Source organism: Panicum hallii, chromosome 3 (assembly GCF_002211085.1).
Source record: "Panicum hallii strain FIL2 chromosome 3, PHallii_v3.1, whole genome shotgun sequence".
In the NCBI taxonomy this organism is placed as follows: domain Eukaryota; kingdom Viridiplantae; phylum Streptophyta; class Magnoliopsida; order Poales; family Poaceae; genus Panicum; species Panicum hallii.
Genome location: NC_038044.1, coordinates 59,251,192 through 59,265,959, shown reverse-complemented (window position 1 = coordinate 59,265,959; position 14,768 = coordinate 59,251,192).

Here is a 14,768-nt window from a genome sequence, read left to right as displayed (position 1 = left end):
GGCAAGAACAGAACGATTGAGCCCCTTTCGGGGTGAAAGAACCCAAGCACCCCGTGCTAAACCCTAACCCTAACCCTACCCCTAACCCTAACCGGGCAAGAAATGAGACTTACCTCGCCACCGGGAGCTCCCAGCTCCAGGGGATAGCAACGCCGAGGCTCAGAAGCCCCGGCGGACCACCGTCGTCGAAGGATCGAGACATCCCGAGCTCGTCGGGCTCGCGGATCTCTACCGTGCCGTCGCGCTCGGGCCAGCTAGCCACCTCGGGCCCACTCGACGACGGCGCGCTCACGTACAGGCGAGCGCACTCGCCGGTGAGGAGGCCCGCGGCGGCGCCATCGCTTTCGGTCGCCGTCACGAGGAGGAAGAAGGAGAGGCCGAAGGGGAGCGGGCGAAATGACTCTAGGGTTTGAAGGGGAGGCTGCGGACCGGGGTTTTGTTCCGGCCGCAACGGCCGGATGGCCGTCGGATCTGATCCGACGGCCGAAGGGAGTTCGGAGCAGCTGGGCTCCTTTTTGGCCTAGGCGGGGCGCCGCTTTCCCGGCCCAGGCCCAGGTTGCGGCCTGGTGCGCGGGTCAGCGCCGCGCTCGCGCTTGACCATGTTTTGGGCTGGGCCGCACTGGGCTGTGATGGGCCACCATGTGGGCTGGACCAGATGAACAGTAGCCTTTTTCAATTAAGTAATTTTTTCAGAAACCCTTTTAGCCATTTCTTGTATGGTTTCATCTCTATTTTATTTTGCACCAACGTGATAAGCTATAGAGAGATAGTAAGTCAGAAAGTTTCTGAAAGTAAGCATAGTTTAATTTTTCTGCTGCAAATTTAATTAAGTTCTATCTTTTAATTATTTTAGAACCAACGGGACATTATAATTAAAGGAGTCAGTTTTATGTTTTCTTCAGTTATAATATTGTTATTTTCTGACCAACGTTGATAATAGCAGTATTATAATTTTTCAGTAAGTTTCCATGCATTTGTTCTAATTCTGCCCAACGGTGATTTAGAATTAATGCAGCCAGTTATTTGTATGTCTTAATATTGACCAACGTTGAATTGAGATATGCAATTATTATTTTATAAAGCAGTTCTCACTTTTCTTGATTTAAATTTTAGGATCTAATGCAATGACTTTCATTAATGCTATACCGTCGTTGGATGGTTCCAACTACGAGATATGGGCACAGAAGCTAGAAGTGGCTCTCACACTGTCAGATATTGACTTAGCTATCACCTCACCGTGTCCCGTTAGTCCCGGGGAACTGGTGAGGAACCTGGATGAGAGCTCTGCCGCTTGGCAAGCTCGCCAGAGAGAACATGCAAATGTTCAAATGAAGTATGATCTTGAGAGAGCAAAATGGAACTCTTCCAACAGAAAGTGCTTGATGGTCATCAAGAGTTCCATTATAGATAGTATCAGGGGAGCAATCCCAGATTGCACCACCGCAGTTGAGTACTTGAAGAAAGTTGAGAGTCAATTTGTTGGCTCTTCAAAAGCCTATGTGCAAATTCTGATTTAGAGGTTAGTAAATGACAAGTACACTGGCGGTGGTGTGAGAGAGCACATACTGAAGATGAGCAACATGGCATCTAAGCTCAAACCTATGGACATGGAGCTTCCTCATGCTTTCGTTGTCCATTTGGTTCTGGCTTCCCTGCCAAAAGAGTTTGAAACCTTTGTTGTTAACCACAACATCAGCCCAGAGATATGGGACCTAGAGAAGCTCATCGCGATGTGCGTACAAGAAGAGGAAAGACTTAAGGCCTCGCATGGTGACACGCTCAACTATGTTAGGCACAACAACAGAACCAACTCTTCTGATAAATACACGAGGTCACAAGGGAAACCTCAGTTCAAACAAGGTTCCACTTCTTCTTCTTCTTCGACTCACCCACGCAAGGGTGCAAATAAAGATCAACCGCACATTGAGAAAGATTAATGCATGTGGTGTCACAAGACAGGACACTACAAGAAAGACTGTCTAGACTTTCTAAAGCATTTAATTAAGAAAGGTGAGGATGTTATCACATTTATAGATGAGACCCTGTACGTAAGTTATTCTAAATATACTTGGTGGATTGACTCAGGTGCAACTGTTCATGTTGGTAATTTCTTGCAGGGTATAAGTACAAGGACGATGCTGAAAAGAGAGGATAAATGGCTGAAAGTCGCCAATGGAGTTAGGGCCGATGTTGAAGCAGTTTGTCAACTCACGTTAGAATTAGAGAACGGCTTTAGATTCCAGTTGCATAATGTTCTTTATGTACCCTCTTTGTCTAGAAATTTAATTTCAGTATCATGTTTGGCAGATGATGGTTATGATTGCCATTTTGGCAAAGAATAATGTGAGATTCAATTTAATAGTCAGTGTGTTGGTCTTGCCATCCGACAAGACAAACTTTATATGTTGCCTATGCATGAGACTATGAATTCTGTTAGCAATACTACGAGTATTGAACGTACGACTAACGACGCAAGCAATAAGCGCAAATGATGCGATAACGAAAATTCAGCGAAATTATGGCACTGTCGTTTAGGCCATATTTTGAGGGGGAGAATTGAGAGATTAATTAAAGAAAATATTCTCCACCCGTTAGATTTTTCAGATGAAGAACATTGCATCGATTGCGTTAAAGGAAAGTACGTTAAGAAAATAAAGAAAGAAGCTAAACGCAGTTTAGGGGTTTTGGAGATAGTGCACACAGATATCTGTGGTCCATTTCCCATAAAGTCTGTAGATGGTTATGATTCGTTTATAACGTTTACAGATGATTATTCGCGTTATGGCTATATTTATCCAATTAAAGAAAGATCAGAAGCGTTAGATAAATTCAAGATTTTTAAGGCTGAAGTGGAAAATCAGCAAAATCTTAAGATAAAAGTAGTAAGATCTGACCGTTGAGGTGAGTACTACGGTCGACACACCCCGTATGGCCAAATTTCTGGACCCTTTGCAAGGTTTCTACAGGAAAATGGAATAGTAACTCAGTACTCTACACCGGGCGAGCCTCAGCAAAATGGAGTCGCTAAAAGACGTAACCGTACCTTAATGGATATGGTGAGAAGTATGCTAAGCTACTCCACGTTACTAATTAATTTATGGATGGAGGCGTTAAAAACCGCTATTCATATTCTTAATCGCGTACCGAGTAAGTCGGTGCTTAAAACACCGTATGAGTTATGGACAGGGAGAAAACCCACACTAAATTATTTACATGTGTGGGGCTGTCCAGCTGAGGCGAAAGTATTTAATCCAAGTATTGGAAAATTAGACCCTACGACAGTAAGTTGCCATTTTATTGGCTATCCAGAGAAGTCGAAGGGTTATCGTTTCTACTGTCCTAATGGATATACAAAGTTCGCAGAAACGAGACACGCTGTCTTTTTGGAGGATCAGATGATGAGGGGGAGCACGGTAGCTCGAAAGATTGACCTTGAGGAGAAGCGGGTTTTTGTACCTACTCCGATGATCCAGAATCCATTTTTCGTGCTGCCTGTAGCTGCTTCACCTATGGTGTCAGCACCTGTTGTTAGTTCTCCAGCTGCGGCGACGAGTCAGAATCAGGAACCTATCCTTCAGGATCCGACAGAACCGACAGCCGCACATGAGGGGGAGCAACAGCAGCCCCAGGTAGAAGAGGTGCCGATAGCTGAGGCACCGAGAAGGTCTCAAAGAACAAGAAAGCCCGCTATTTCGAACGATTATGAAATCTATAATAGCGAGGAAATTCAAATGGAGGGTGACCCCACTTCTTTTGAAGAAGCCATGAGAAGCTTTCATTCATCTGAATGGTTGGAAGCCATGAAAGATGAAATGAAATCGATGAGTACCAATGATGTTTGGGATCTAGAAAAAATTCCTAAAGGAGACAAAACAGTAGGCTGTAAATGGGTCTACAAGACAAAATGTGACTCCAAAGGGAATATAGAAAGATATAAAGTGCGACTTGTGGCGAAAGGTTTCACGCAAAGAGAAGAGATAGATTATAATGAAACATTTTCTCCTGTTTCATGCAAGGATTCCTTCAGAATTATAATGGCGTTAGTGGCACATTATAACTTAGAGTTACATCAGATGGATGTAAAGACGGCGTTCCTCAACGGGGACCTTTATGAGAATGTTTACATGGCACAGCCAAAAGGTTTTATCGTGGAAGGAAAAGAAAAGATGGGATGTCATCTAAAGAAATCCATTTATGGATTAAAGCAAGTCTCCAGATAGTGGTATTTGAAATTCGATGAAACCGTAAGAAAGTTTGGTTTCAAAGAAAATGAGGAGGACAACTGCATTTACGCAAATTTAAGAATGAAAAATTTATTTTTCTTATTCTGTATGTGGATGATATTCTGCTTGCTAGCAGTGATATTGATCTGCTATTGGAGACAAAGAAATTCTTGTCCTCAAAGTTCGATATGAAAGATTTAGATGAAGCCTCATTCATTTTAGGAATTGAGATTCACCGAGAAAGAAGCAAGGTGGTTTTAGGATTATCGCAGAAAGCATACCCAGAAAAGGTACTAAAGAAGTACAGTATGCATGCGAGTAAGCCAACACCTGCTCCTATAGTCAAGGGCGATAGTTATGGGAAATTTCAGTGTCCCAGAAATCAGTATGAAATCGATCAGATGAAAGCGGTAGCATATGCTTCAGCTGTCGGAAGCCTACAGTATGCTCAAGTATGTACGTGCCCTGACTTAGCATTTGTCACCGGGGTACTTGGCAGATTCCAGAGTAATCCAGGGATAGAACACTGGAAAATGGTTAAGAAAGCCTTGCGTTATGTTCAAGGAACGAAAGACCTCATGCTAACATACAGGAGATCTGAATCCCTAGTGATAGAGGGTTATTCAGACTCAGACTTTGCGGGAGATAAGGATGACAGAAAATCCACGTCAGGCTATGTGCTCACTCTCGCAGGTGGAGCTATATCGTGGAAAAGCTCCAAACAGACAGTCACTGCATCATCTACGATGTATGCAGAATTCATAGCTTGTTACGAGACATCAGGGCAGGTTAAATGGCTAAAGAAATTCATACCCGGATTAAGAGTGGTTGATAGCATAGAAAAACCACTAAAGATGTACTGCGACAATGAGCCTGCAGTATTTTACGCTCACAACAACAAGTCAAGTGGAGTTGCCAAACACATTGAATAAAGTTTTATGTTGTTAAAGAGCAAATCCAGGATCATACAATCAGTCTTGAGTATTTGAGCACAAAGAAGATGTTAGCGGATCCGCTCACAAAAGGCTTACCACCCAATGTGTTCAGAGAACACTTAGCCGGCATGGGTTTACGGGAAAGCCTATGATTCCTGGATAGTAAAGGGCCCAAAAGTAAGGTTCTGTTTCAAACAGAAAAGTGTGTTGTGGCTGTTAATCCAATAGTAATAACTGTTGAGACGAGGTATGCTCGATGCACTGATCTGAATGAAATCGGACGCAAGAAGTGAGTAAGTGAGTTGAGATCAAAGGGGAGAATGTTAGTTTGATCTCATCCCGGATCGGTCCAACGACCGATCCGGAGTCCGTTATGCGCCCTGATCGGGGGCGCACAGCCAAGCCAATGGCATGTGGGCCCCCGTCGCGGAGCGCCAAATAAAAGCAAGAGGTGGGGGGCCGGGGCACGTGGAACGAGGTTCACCGCGTCGCCTGTAGCTCCACCGAAAAAAAACCCTAGCCCAATCCGATCTAAAGGGCGCTGAGGCGACGGGAAGCACCGCCGCCTCTGCCCCGCATCGCCGCCGCAATCTCATCCTCGACCTCGACTCCGGCTCGGCTTCATCTCCGCCATGGCCAACAATGGCGAATCCGGCTCATCGACCGGAGGTACGCCATATCTCTCTCTCCCGCTCTCTGTTTCACTCTCGGTTAGTCCTAAGTACCATCATTGTTTAGCTAATCACCAAACTATCTAGCACTTAGTCGATCCCTAAGTTTTAACATCTTGTTCATTTGTTCAAAGGCGAAACTCAAAGCTCGGTGCATATATATCTTGGGTTGGTTCTTTAATCTCAAGATTAAGAATGAAATTTACCATGTCTAGCCAGATTAAGGGCATGGGCATGTTTGGTTCCTCTGGATTAAAGACTTCAGTCCCGTTACATTGGATGTTTAGATACCAATTATAAGTATTAAATATAGTCTAATTATAAAACCAATTGTATAAATGAAAGCTAATTTCACGAGACAAATCCACTAAGACTAATTAGTTCATGATCTGATCATATTGTGCTAGAGTAAAAATATGCTAATGATGGACTTAATAGATTCGTCTCATGAATTAGCACCAGCTTATGCAATTAATTTTATCCCTCTATTTAGCATCCAAACATCCGATGTGATCCGGACTTAAAAAATTAGTGCCTCAGTCCAAACACTCCTAAGCGAAGCAAGAAGCATCAGTCAGCCGTATCACTAGTGCACTAGAGAATATAATAACTTGCACATCAACCGAACTCACTATTTGCCGATACAATAATCTCCATTCAAAGTAAGACTTCTTAAATTTGCAGAGACGATCGTCAATGTTGTCACGCTGCCACAGCATTGAATTGAAGAAGAAGAAGAAGAAAGTGCATCAGCATAGATACTTTTCACTTACTGTGACTGAAGATTGAAGAAGCCGGCCGGCACCCGTTCCTTAACGCGCACATTGGTTGAACAATGACCGCAGTGCAGTGCTGCATTCAACTCATCAAGGCAATTTTCTACGTATCCTACCAACCCTTATCGATGACTTGCGTTGTTGTCACCGGCCGGTGACACTTGGGTAGATAAACGTGCGAGGCCGCAGTTTCTTCGTTCCCACAGCATCATGCAGATTCTAATGTAAGTGCTTGCTCTGTCAGTCTACGATCAGGCCGGCCAGTGATGCATAGCTTCATTGACACTTGCGTAGATAAGTGAACCAAGGAATGCCTTATCTCAAGTTCTCAGCTGTCAAGTATGCCAGTAACGTGACTACAAAACCTAAGACCTGGAACAACTAACCGATAGGTTGACATTTTGGACAGGCTTTCGGGCAGTTTTTTTTTAAAAAAGTTTAAATACTATAGATAAGTTTTAAAGTAATCAGTTTTTAAAAGTAGTCAGTAGCATGCAAACGTAGTGATAGTATTTTCTTGCCGTGCTGCATAATTGGGCGGTTGCTTGTTTAGGCCGTAATAAGGCTAAAACAAATAAACATCCTTACATCATGCATGCATCTCATGCGTTCCCCAGACACGAACACCGAAAGTGCTCGAATCAAGCACCGACACGAATTTCAGTCTGAATGTGCTAGTTCTTGCACGTCTTTCATCCTCGCACGGAATTCCTCCGAACTGGCCCGGCTTCGCTCTGAACTTTGCATTCTTTTTTTTTTCAAGAACGTTGGCAGGACCAGAGCATCAGCATTGCGATGTGGCGCGTGATCTCGATTCTGCTCCGCATCTTGTTCTGCCACCTACTAGTGAATTACGGAATCCGCGACGGCAGCTAGTTAAAGGATTGATTCTCCCCTGCTCATCTTTTTTTTTCTCTCTCTCTCGAATTCGGTGTTCATCTTTTGCCAGCGATGGAGAAGATCAAACAGATCGGAATCCAATCCACACGTTTTAGCGTGCTTTTGTCAAACGAATTGGTCCATTTTTGTGCCGGGTTTGAGCAAGATCCTGCGTGCATTTTTTTCCCTCTGCTACATAGTATGGCCATGGTGGATGCATGCCTAGTGTGCGTAAATGGGTGACCTCTCTCGAGCTTCCTTTGCATCTTTTTTGGTGAGAAGAACAATAGTATGTATCTTTCCCATCTGGCTTTCTGAACATTTTAAGTGACGACTTTGTCAAGATCAGAACAGCAATGCAACGCCTCATCAGGTCAAACAGAGGTGGTTGCTCCGGGCGTCTGGCAATATCCTGGGATCCCCTAGCAGTAAGCTGGCTACCTTCTCTGCACTTTGGCAGTTGCTACTAGCCAGCCAGGAGAATGGGTCAGCAATGCCCTTTTGATTTTCTTTTTTTATGAATGAAAGACAATGGCCTTTTGTGCTTCGGCTACTCTTCTAGAAGCACATTCTTGCAGGGACAACGAAGGCGGCTTCTCTTTGTGGGGGAAAAAACCACAGGAATAAAGTGTGCATCGCAAATAGGAAAAATAGGGAATACATTGGGATAAAAGCTTTTTCGCATGTCGACGACAGGATAGGGGAAAAAAAGAAGAGACCGGCAATAATACATACTACTTGCATGATACCACAAACACATGAAGGTTTAAGTGAGAGACAGGAGAGCAAGAACAGCTGCCACCATTCAATGTCACATCTCGCCAGCAGGTCCTGCACATGTGCAGGAGGAGGAGCCTGAACGGCGCCGTGTAGGGGGACGAGGCCGGCGCCGGCCGATGCAAGGGCAACTCCGGCGACGACGATTGCAGCGGTGCCGCTGGCAATGCATGACGCGTGCCATATCAGAGATCGTGCTTGATTTTTCATGGTCGGCAACACAAACCGATCGAGATCTTAATGTGAACTCCAACATTCCTTGCACACGCACAGTCAAGAGAGGAAATCTTGTCGTGCGAGCAGGAAGAAGAAGAAACCGCGTGCCCTTCCCTTGGAGCTGAAGATGTGGCATCCTGAAGATCCAACACGTGCAGCTCCATCTTCAACCAACCATGAACGCCATAAGAAAACTACATCCCGAAGATGATTCATTACGTTGCAGTAGTTGACACAGGTCATGGGATCTTCGTCTTCGTTCTTGTCACCTATCCTTGCTGGCATCTGGTGAGATCAACTAAAATGGTCAGCCGCCGTTGGGGGGGGGGGGGGGGGGGGGGGGCGGGGGGCATGAAGTTTTAGCCCGCATTATCTCTGCTGTCAAACTAAGTGCCAGGTGCCAGTAATGCTAGATTTTGTAAGAAAGGGATGATAAATTGTCGCAGAAAATTAAATAGTGTTGTCAATTTAGTCACTGGAACCATTTTCGTACCAGTGTAGTTTCGATAGCTTTACAAAATGAAAAAAGTAGACAAAAAGGGCAGCAATTGTCGATCCTGCCACATGCATATATGCTTACAGCATGCATCTTATCCTGCATCATGCATGTCCCCCCAACATATGGAGGCCGAAAGTGCGCAAAGAACGGCATAAGTTTCAATCTGAACGTGCTGGCTCTTCGCCCTTCTGATTCATCAGTTCACTGCATATTTCTTTCTTTCTTTCTTTCTTTCTTTCTTTCTTTCTTTCTTTCTTTCTTTCAAGAACGTCTGAATCAGAGGATGCATCAACTTGCAATCTGCTGATCGTTCTGTCTTCTGCCTCCTGGCCATGGCCCATGGAATTTCGATGACAGAAAGCTAAATAAAGGACTGATCCTCCGGTTCATCTCTTGCCACAGCTGGAGAAGAATCCACACCGTCGTATGTTCGACGTTGTGAGGTGTCCTTTTCTCTATGCTGGTTTCAGTAAGGTCCTCGTTGCATCTTTTATCATGAGAGAAGAATAGCATCTTTCCCTTCTGGCCTTGCAAACTTTGTGTTGAGCTGTGATGACTTTTATTGGCACCAGAACAATAATACAATAGCTCAACAGGTCGATCAGTCAAACAGAGGTTGTTGGTGTGCCAGCATCCAAGGATACCTAGCAGCAGGCGGCTACCTTCTCTGCACCTGTGTGGCCACCACCCCTCTTCTGCGAATTGTGATTCACCTAGTCCATCTTCTAGAATCAGAATCTTCAAGGGCCATGCGTAGTAGACTGGGAATTTCTACAACCTCTAAGCATAAAAGATTTTAGTTTTTAGCACGTCGATGATAACACAAAAGAAATTCAACAAGAAAGATTTTGATGCAGGGCACCGCTAACAGTGCATGGGCGCTGCCAGCGGGCGGGGGGTGGGGTGGGGGGGGGGGGGGTGGGGGGCGGCGTTGGCGGGGGGGAAGGGGGGGGGGTGTCAGTCAAATCGTGCAGGGGCGCCAACACCAAGAGGAGTTGGAAGAAAACGGAGCCGTTGTTGTCAGCACGCAGCCGCCGATGGAGACGATCGGTCGGGTTCGGGTAGGTCCACTCCACATCCACCGACCCCGGTCAGCACCAATGCTACGTCATCAAGAGATTCCATCGACGAACTAGGGCTTGCCGCTCTGCAGCTGCAGGGCCTGGCTCACTTCGGCATACCAAGTTTCTGCTCTTCTCTTTTTTTTTTTTATTTTATTTTCTCTGCAAGTACCTTTTTTATTTATATGCATTGCAGTACATAGCAGGCGCTTCACATGAAACATGTACTTATGCTTTTGGTTAACTGATGAATACATGAACTGGTAAAATATAAAGAAAGTAAGAAACGGTTCCATACAACAAAGAAGCGTAATATATATATATATATATATATATATATATATATATATATATATATATATATAGAAAATTTATTCTACGTGCACTTGTAACTACTTCCATATATGTATGTGATAACATAGAACATCATAATATAGAAAGTCATAACATAGGGCGTATCTAATCCAACGAAGAACATGTACGTGAAGTATGTGATCATACTAGAACATCCATGATGGTATATACGTTGGGTATGTGACTATACGTACAGTATGTGGACATACTAATTTTTATATACAAGTACTAGGTATAATTATAAATGAACATACTCAAAGTGATAAATGAGTACGCGGGTATACGCACAGTGGTATACTGATGATGAAAGTAGCTACATGCGAGTGTAGATAAAACTCGTCCGTATGGTATATCCAATACCACCAATCAGTTGTCTGATTGTATCCTTCCTTATCATGCGCACATTTTAGCCAATCTGCTCGCCGTACAGGGCTAACAGTTCATAACTTTTCTCATCATGCATAAAACTAGTTGCTGTGTTGGCATTTTAATTCCTGTTGTTTTTTTAGACAATAGCTCCTCTGCATAAGGTTTTGATAAGAGTATGATTGGATACTTTTTCAGATAAGGGTATGTTTGGATACTTTGGCTGCATTGGATGAAGGTTATCCTTGGATACATATTTTTTCAGATTATTAGATAGTATCACTTGATATTTCTTTCATATTGCAGTATCTACTGATACTTATTCATATTACAGTCTCACTTGATATCGCTTTTACACAGGTTAAACTATGCGATTTCTCATGGACTGATTATTTCGTGTTCTTCACTTCCTAGCGACATGGCAATTTTGCAGGCAGGAGCGTGCAACGAGTGAGCGAGAGTCCAGAGTTAGGTGCTTTCGATCTGGCCGCCACTGGGTGGTTCGACAACTTGACCGGCTGAGATGGGCTAGGTGTTATTGCCTCGTTGACGACACAATCAACTCTAGTTAGACTTCTACATGTATATTAGCGCCTTTCGTAAAAAAAAATAGTTAAGCTTCCATTGTGTTTCGTAGGAAAAAAAGTTAAGCTTCTAGATATATGCATGTACTCCCTGTAAACATATGCGTGCCTATACTTCTTATAAACGTGTGTACGTATTCATACTCCCATATACATGTATTTCCGTGTATTATATTCACAAACATACTCGATCACATAGTTGCATACTTGTATACTCTTTAAAGAATAGATACTCTAAACAAAAATTCTTATATTCCATATTCCATTAGAGTACTACTTCCATACTACATGCAAATACTTCCATACTCATAAGCTAACATACTACCTTCATAGATAGTATGTACACATACTCTACTTGATCTGCATATCTGTACTACGATACGGTTGTTAATTATGGCCTGGACTCAGCTAACCAAAAGTTACGGCGATAGTGCAGCTGAGCCGTTGAAATATTATTTTACTTATTCCTTAATTAAATCAATCCGGTAGTTGCCCTTGCATGTGCATTCAAACGAGCGCCCAGTCCTGAAAATTAGCCGAGCCAGTACTTGGTTTGCTGGTGGAGCTGGTGCATGCAAACCCGATAGCACAATGGTGTAGCTGCACATGAGTGTAGAATATGCATATATATATATATATATATATATATATATATATATATATATATATATATATATAGCTACTTCTACATGTGTATTTCATGATGCAGGGCGTATCTGACCTAACGAAAGGTATGTACGAGATGTATGTGATTATCCTAGACCATTTGTGATGGTATATACTTTAAGTATGTGACCATACATGAAGTATATGGATAACTCATTTTTATATATTAGTACTAATATATAATCGTGATATATTTAAAAAATAGGGATGATTTTAAAATTTTTCGTACATATCCTTTTGAAGTATCTTAGAATTAGTATATGAATATACTCAAAGTGATAAATGAGTATGTGGACTATACTGATAGTGAGAGTAGCTACAAGCGAGTGTAGATAAAATTATATATATATATAGAGAGAGAGAGAGATAGATAGATAGAGAGAGAGAGAGGGATATTTTACTTTCCATGATGAGTTTAGAAAGATTTAAGTTGTTGATCTATATGCTTTTGTAGATACTCACCGTCGAAATTTAACATTGTTTGGCCAATAGATTCCATATTCATTATCAGAGGTTGCATGCGTGTATTCATAAGAGCGAGTGTGCGTACATGTATGCTTCTGTACTGTATTTTTTCAAAAAAAATGGCAGCCAATCTCCACGCTGCCTCGTTTGAACATTTCGAATCGAAGCAAAGGTGTGGTGAGCGACTGAGCGGTGACCTGCATACATACCAACCAGCACGGCCAAGTGTAAGAAATGTAGCAGAACGCCTCCGTTTCGCAACATTGATTGAATAGTACGGGACAGTGGAAGAAAACAATGTAAAGGATTGGGCGGTATACACCCACAAAAGGAAGAAAAAAGAATCTAAAGAGGGAGAGGAGCAGTTCCAGCAGCTTATTATGCTTATGCCCCCACACATTGTGCTGCTGCTTCTACTTTGTTCAAAGGTCGCCATGAATGAAGCTGGCGAAGGCTGTACCGCAGCCTATCGTTCCAGCGGATGCGGACGTACGATGGTCGGGCGGGGCGTCGCTCCGGCAGCATCTTCAGACCCTGATCGTGTTCTTCGATGCTCATCAGCATTGCGTTACGACGAGCCCACGAACGTTGTCCTGCGTGACTTGGTCTTTTGGCTGATGCATTCCAACGGTAAACTCCCCGGCCACTCTCTCACTCCCAGCGCTGCGTCGATTTCACGGTCGATGGGTCCCCGAGGCCGGGGGGCGGGGCCGGCAGATGGTCGCCGGCGCCACTCCATAGGCTGGCTGGCCGCCCGGCACCGGCACGTACGGCGGCGCAGGAGGAGCTTGACAGGCGGGGCGCCCGCCCGGAATTCCAGGCCCCGAGCAGAGCCCGCTAGCTAGGTGCGGCCAATCGAATCGATGGGCCGCGGGGAAAGAAAGAAAATGCGCGCCGTACGTGCATGCAGCCGCCGCTGGCAGTGGAGGGACAGCAACAGGCCGGCGTCCCGTGCGGCGTGCGGCCGGCGGCGAGCCGTTGTGGGCGGACGTGCGTGCGCAGTCGATCGAGAGCGGCATGGAGGACCACCGTGCCCCGCCGCTGCGGCGTCGGCCCCGTCCCTCCACGCGAGAGGCCGGAAAGCAGAGGGGGAGGAGACACACGGCGGCGGCTCCCATAGTTGGCCGGCGCAAGGGATCAATCATGGCCGTCGCCGTCGCCAGGCTCGTCCGGGACGTGATGTCATGTCACCACGCCAGGCCAGGCACGGCGTGCATGCGCGCACGCCTTCATGTCTCCGCTGATGTCCCCAGCTGCTTTTTTTTTTTGCTTTGCTTTACGTGATGACCAGCCAGATAAAAAGGATCACACGAATGATCATTTCATTTAAGTACATCAACGTCCCAAAAAAAATAAATAAAAAGAATTGAGTACATCAATTCGGAGGAGTGACATTATTGCCACCACTGCTGCCGTAGCTGGTGGTACACTGGTACGCGGGCCCCACGGCCCCCGTGTGCCCCCCACTCGTGCGCAGGCCTGCGGGCGTTGACCTGGCAGGGCCCGCGGACCGGTGCGGCGGGGCCCACTGGTCAGTTTGGGGCGCGGCATGGATGGATGTCATGATACTTTGTGCGCCCAAGGCCCAACGGTGGGGGTGGAATATGTCGATTTCGCGCCAGGATCTTCTGCGGCTGCCGGTCATGGCGTTATCCAATTTCTTAGGTTAAGTCGGCCCTTGCGCTATAGACTAGTAGTATATACGATGTATGTGGATCGTTATAGTTTGGAAGGACTGGATGAAGCTTGTCGAGCACGTACCTGATAATGAAGAATGTGGATGAATTGTATGCTGTTTGAACGTGCATGCTTTCCTTTTCGAGTTAATCAGAGCCTTCTGCGCACAAGCAAGGCGACGGCGCCAAGAGCTTCGCGTGCCGATCAACCGCAAACTCTGGATGATCATGGCGGGCTCGAAATCCAGTCCCGCGAGCACGGAATATCCAGGCATAAAATCGCCGAGATACCCGAGGGATAAACATGATTCCTCCATCCACATCCCAGAGCAGCCATTCCTTTCACCCCATCGCGGCTCGATGGTGCCTGCTGGATTAGGAGACGTTTCCACGTTAAACTAAAAGGGACGGGCCTGCCCGGGACGTGGGGCCCACGTTTGGGGGGCAGAGGGCGCTTTCATGCATATATATATATATGCTCTCCCATGTTCTCCCCCGGCAGGGGCTGATTCCAGCTTGGCAAAGGCGCCTGCTGCTTCGTCCTGCCGTTTGGATGGACCAGAATGCCCTCGCCCGAATATTAAAAGGGTAAGCTTATGTTTGGTGGGCATTTGGAAGGG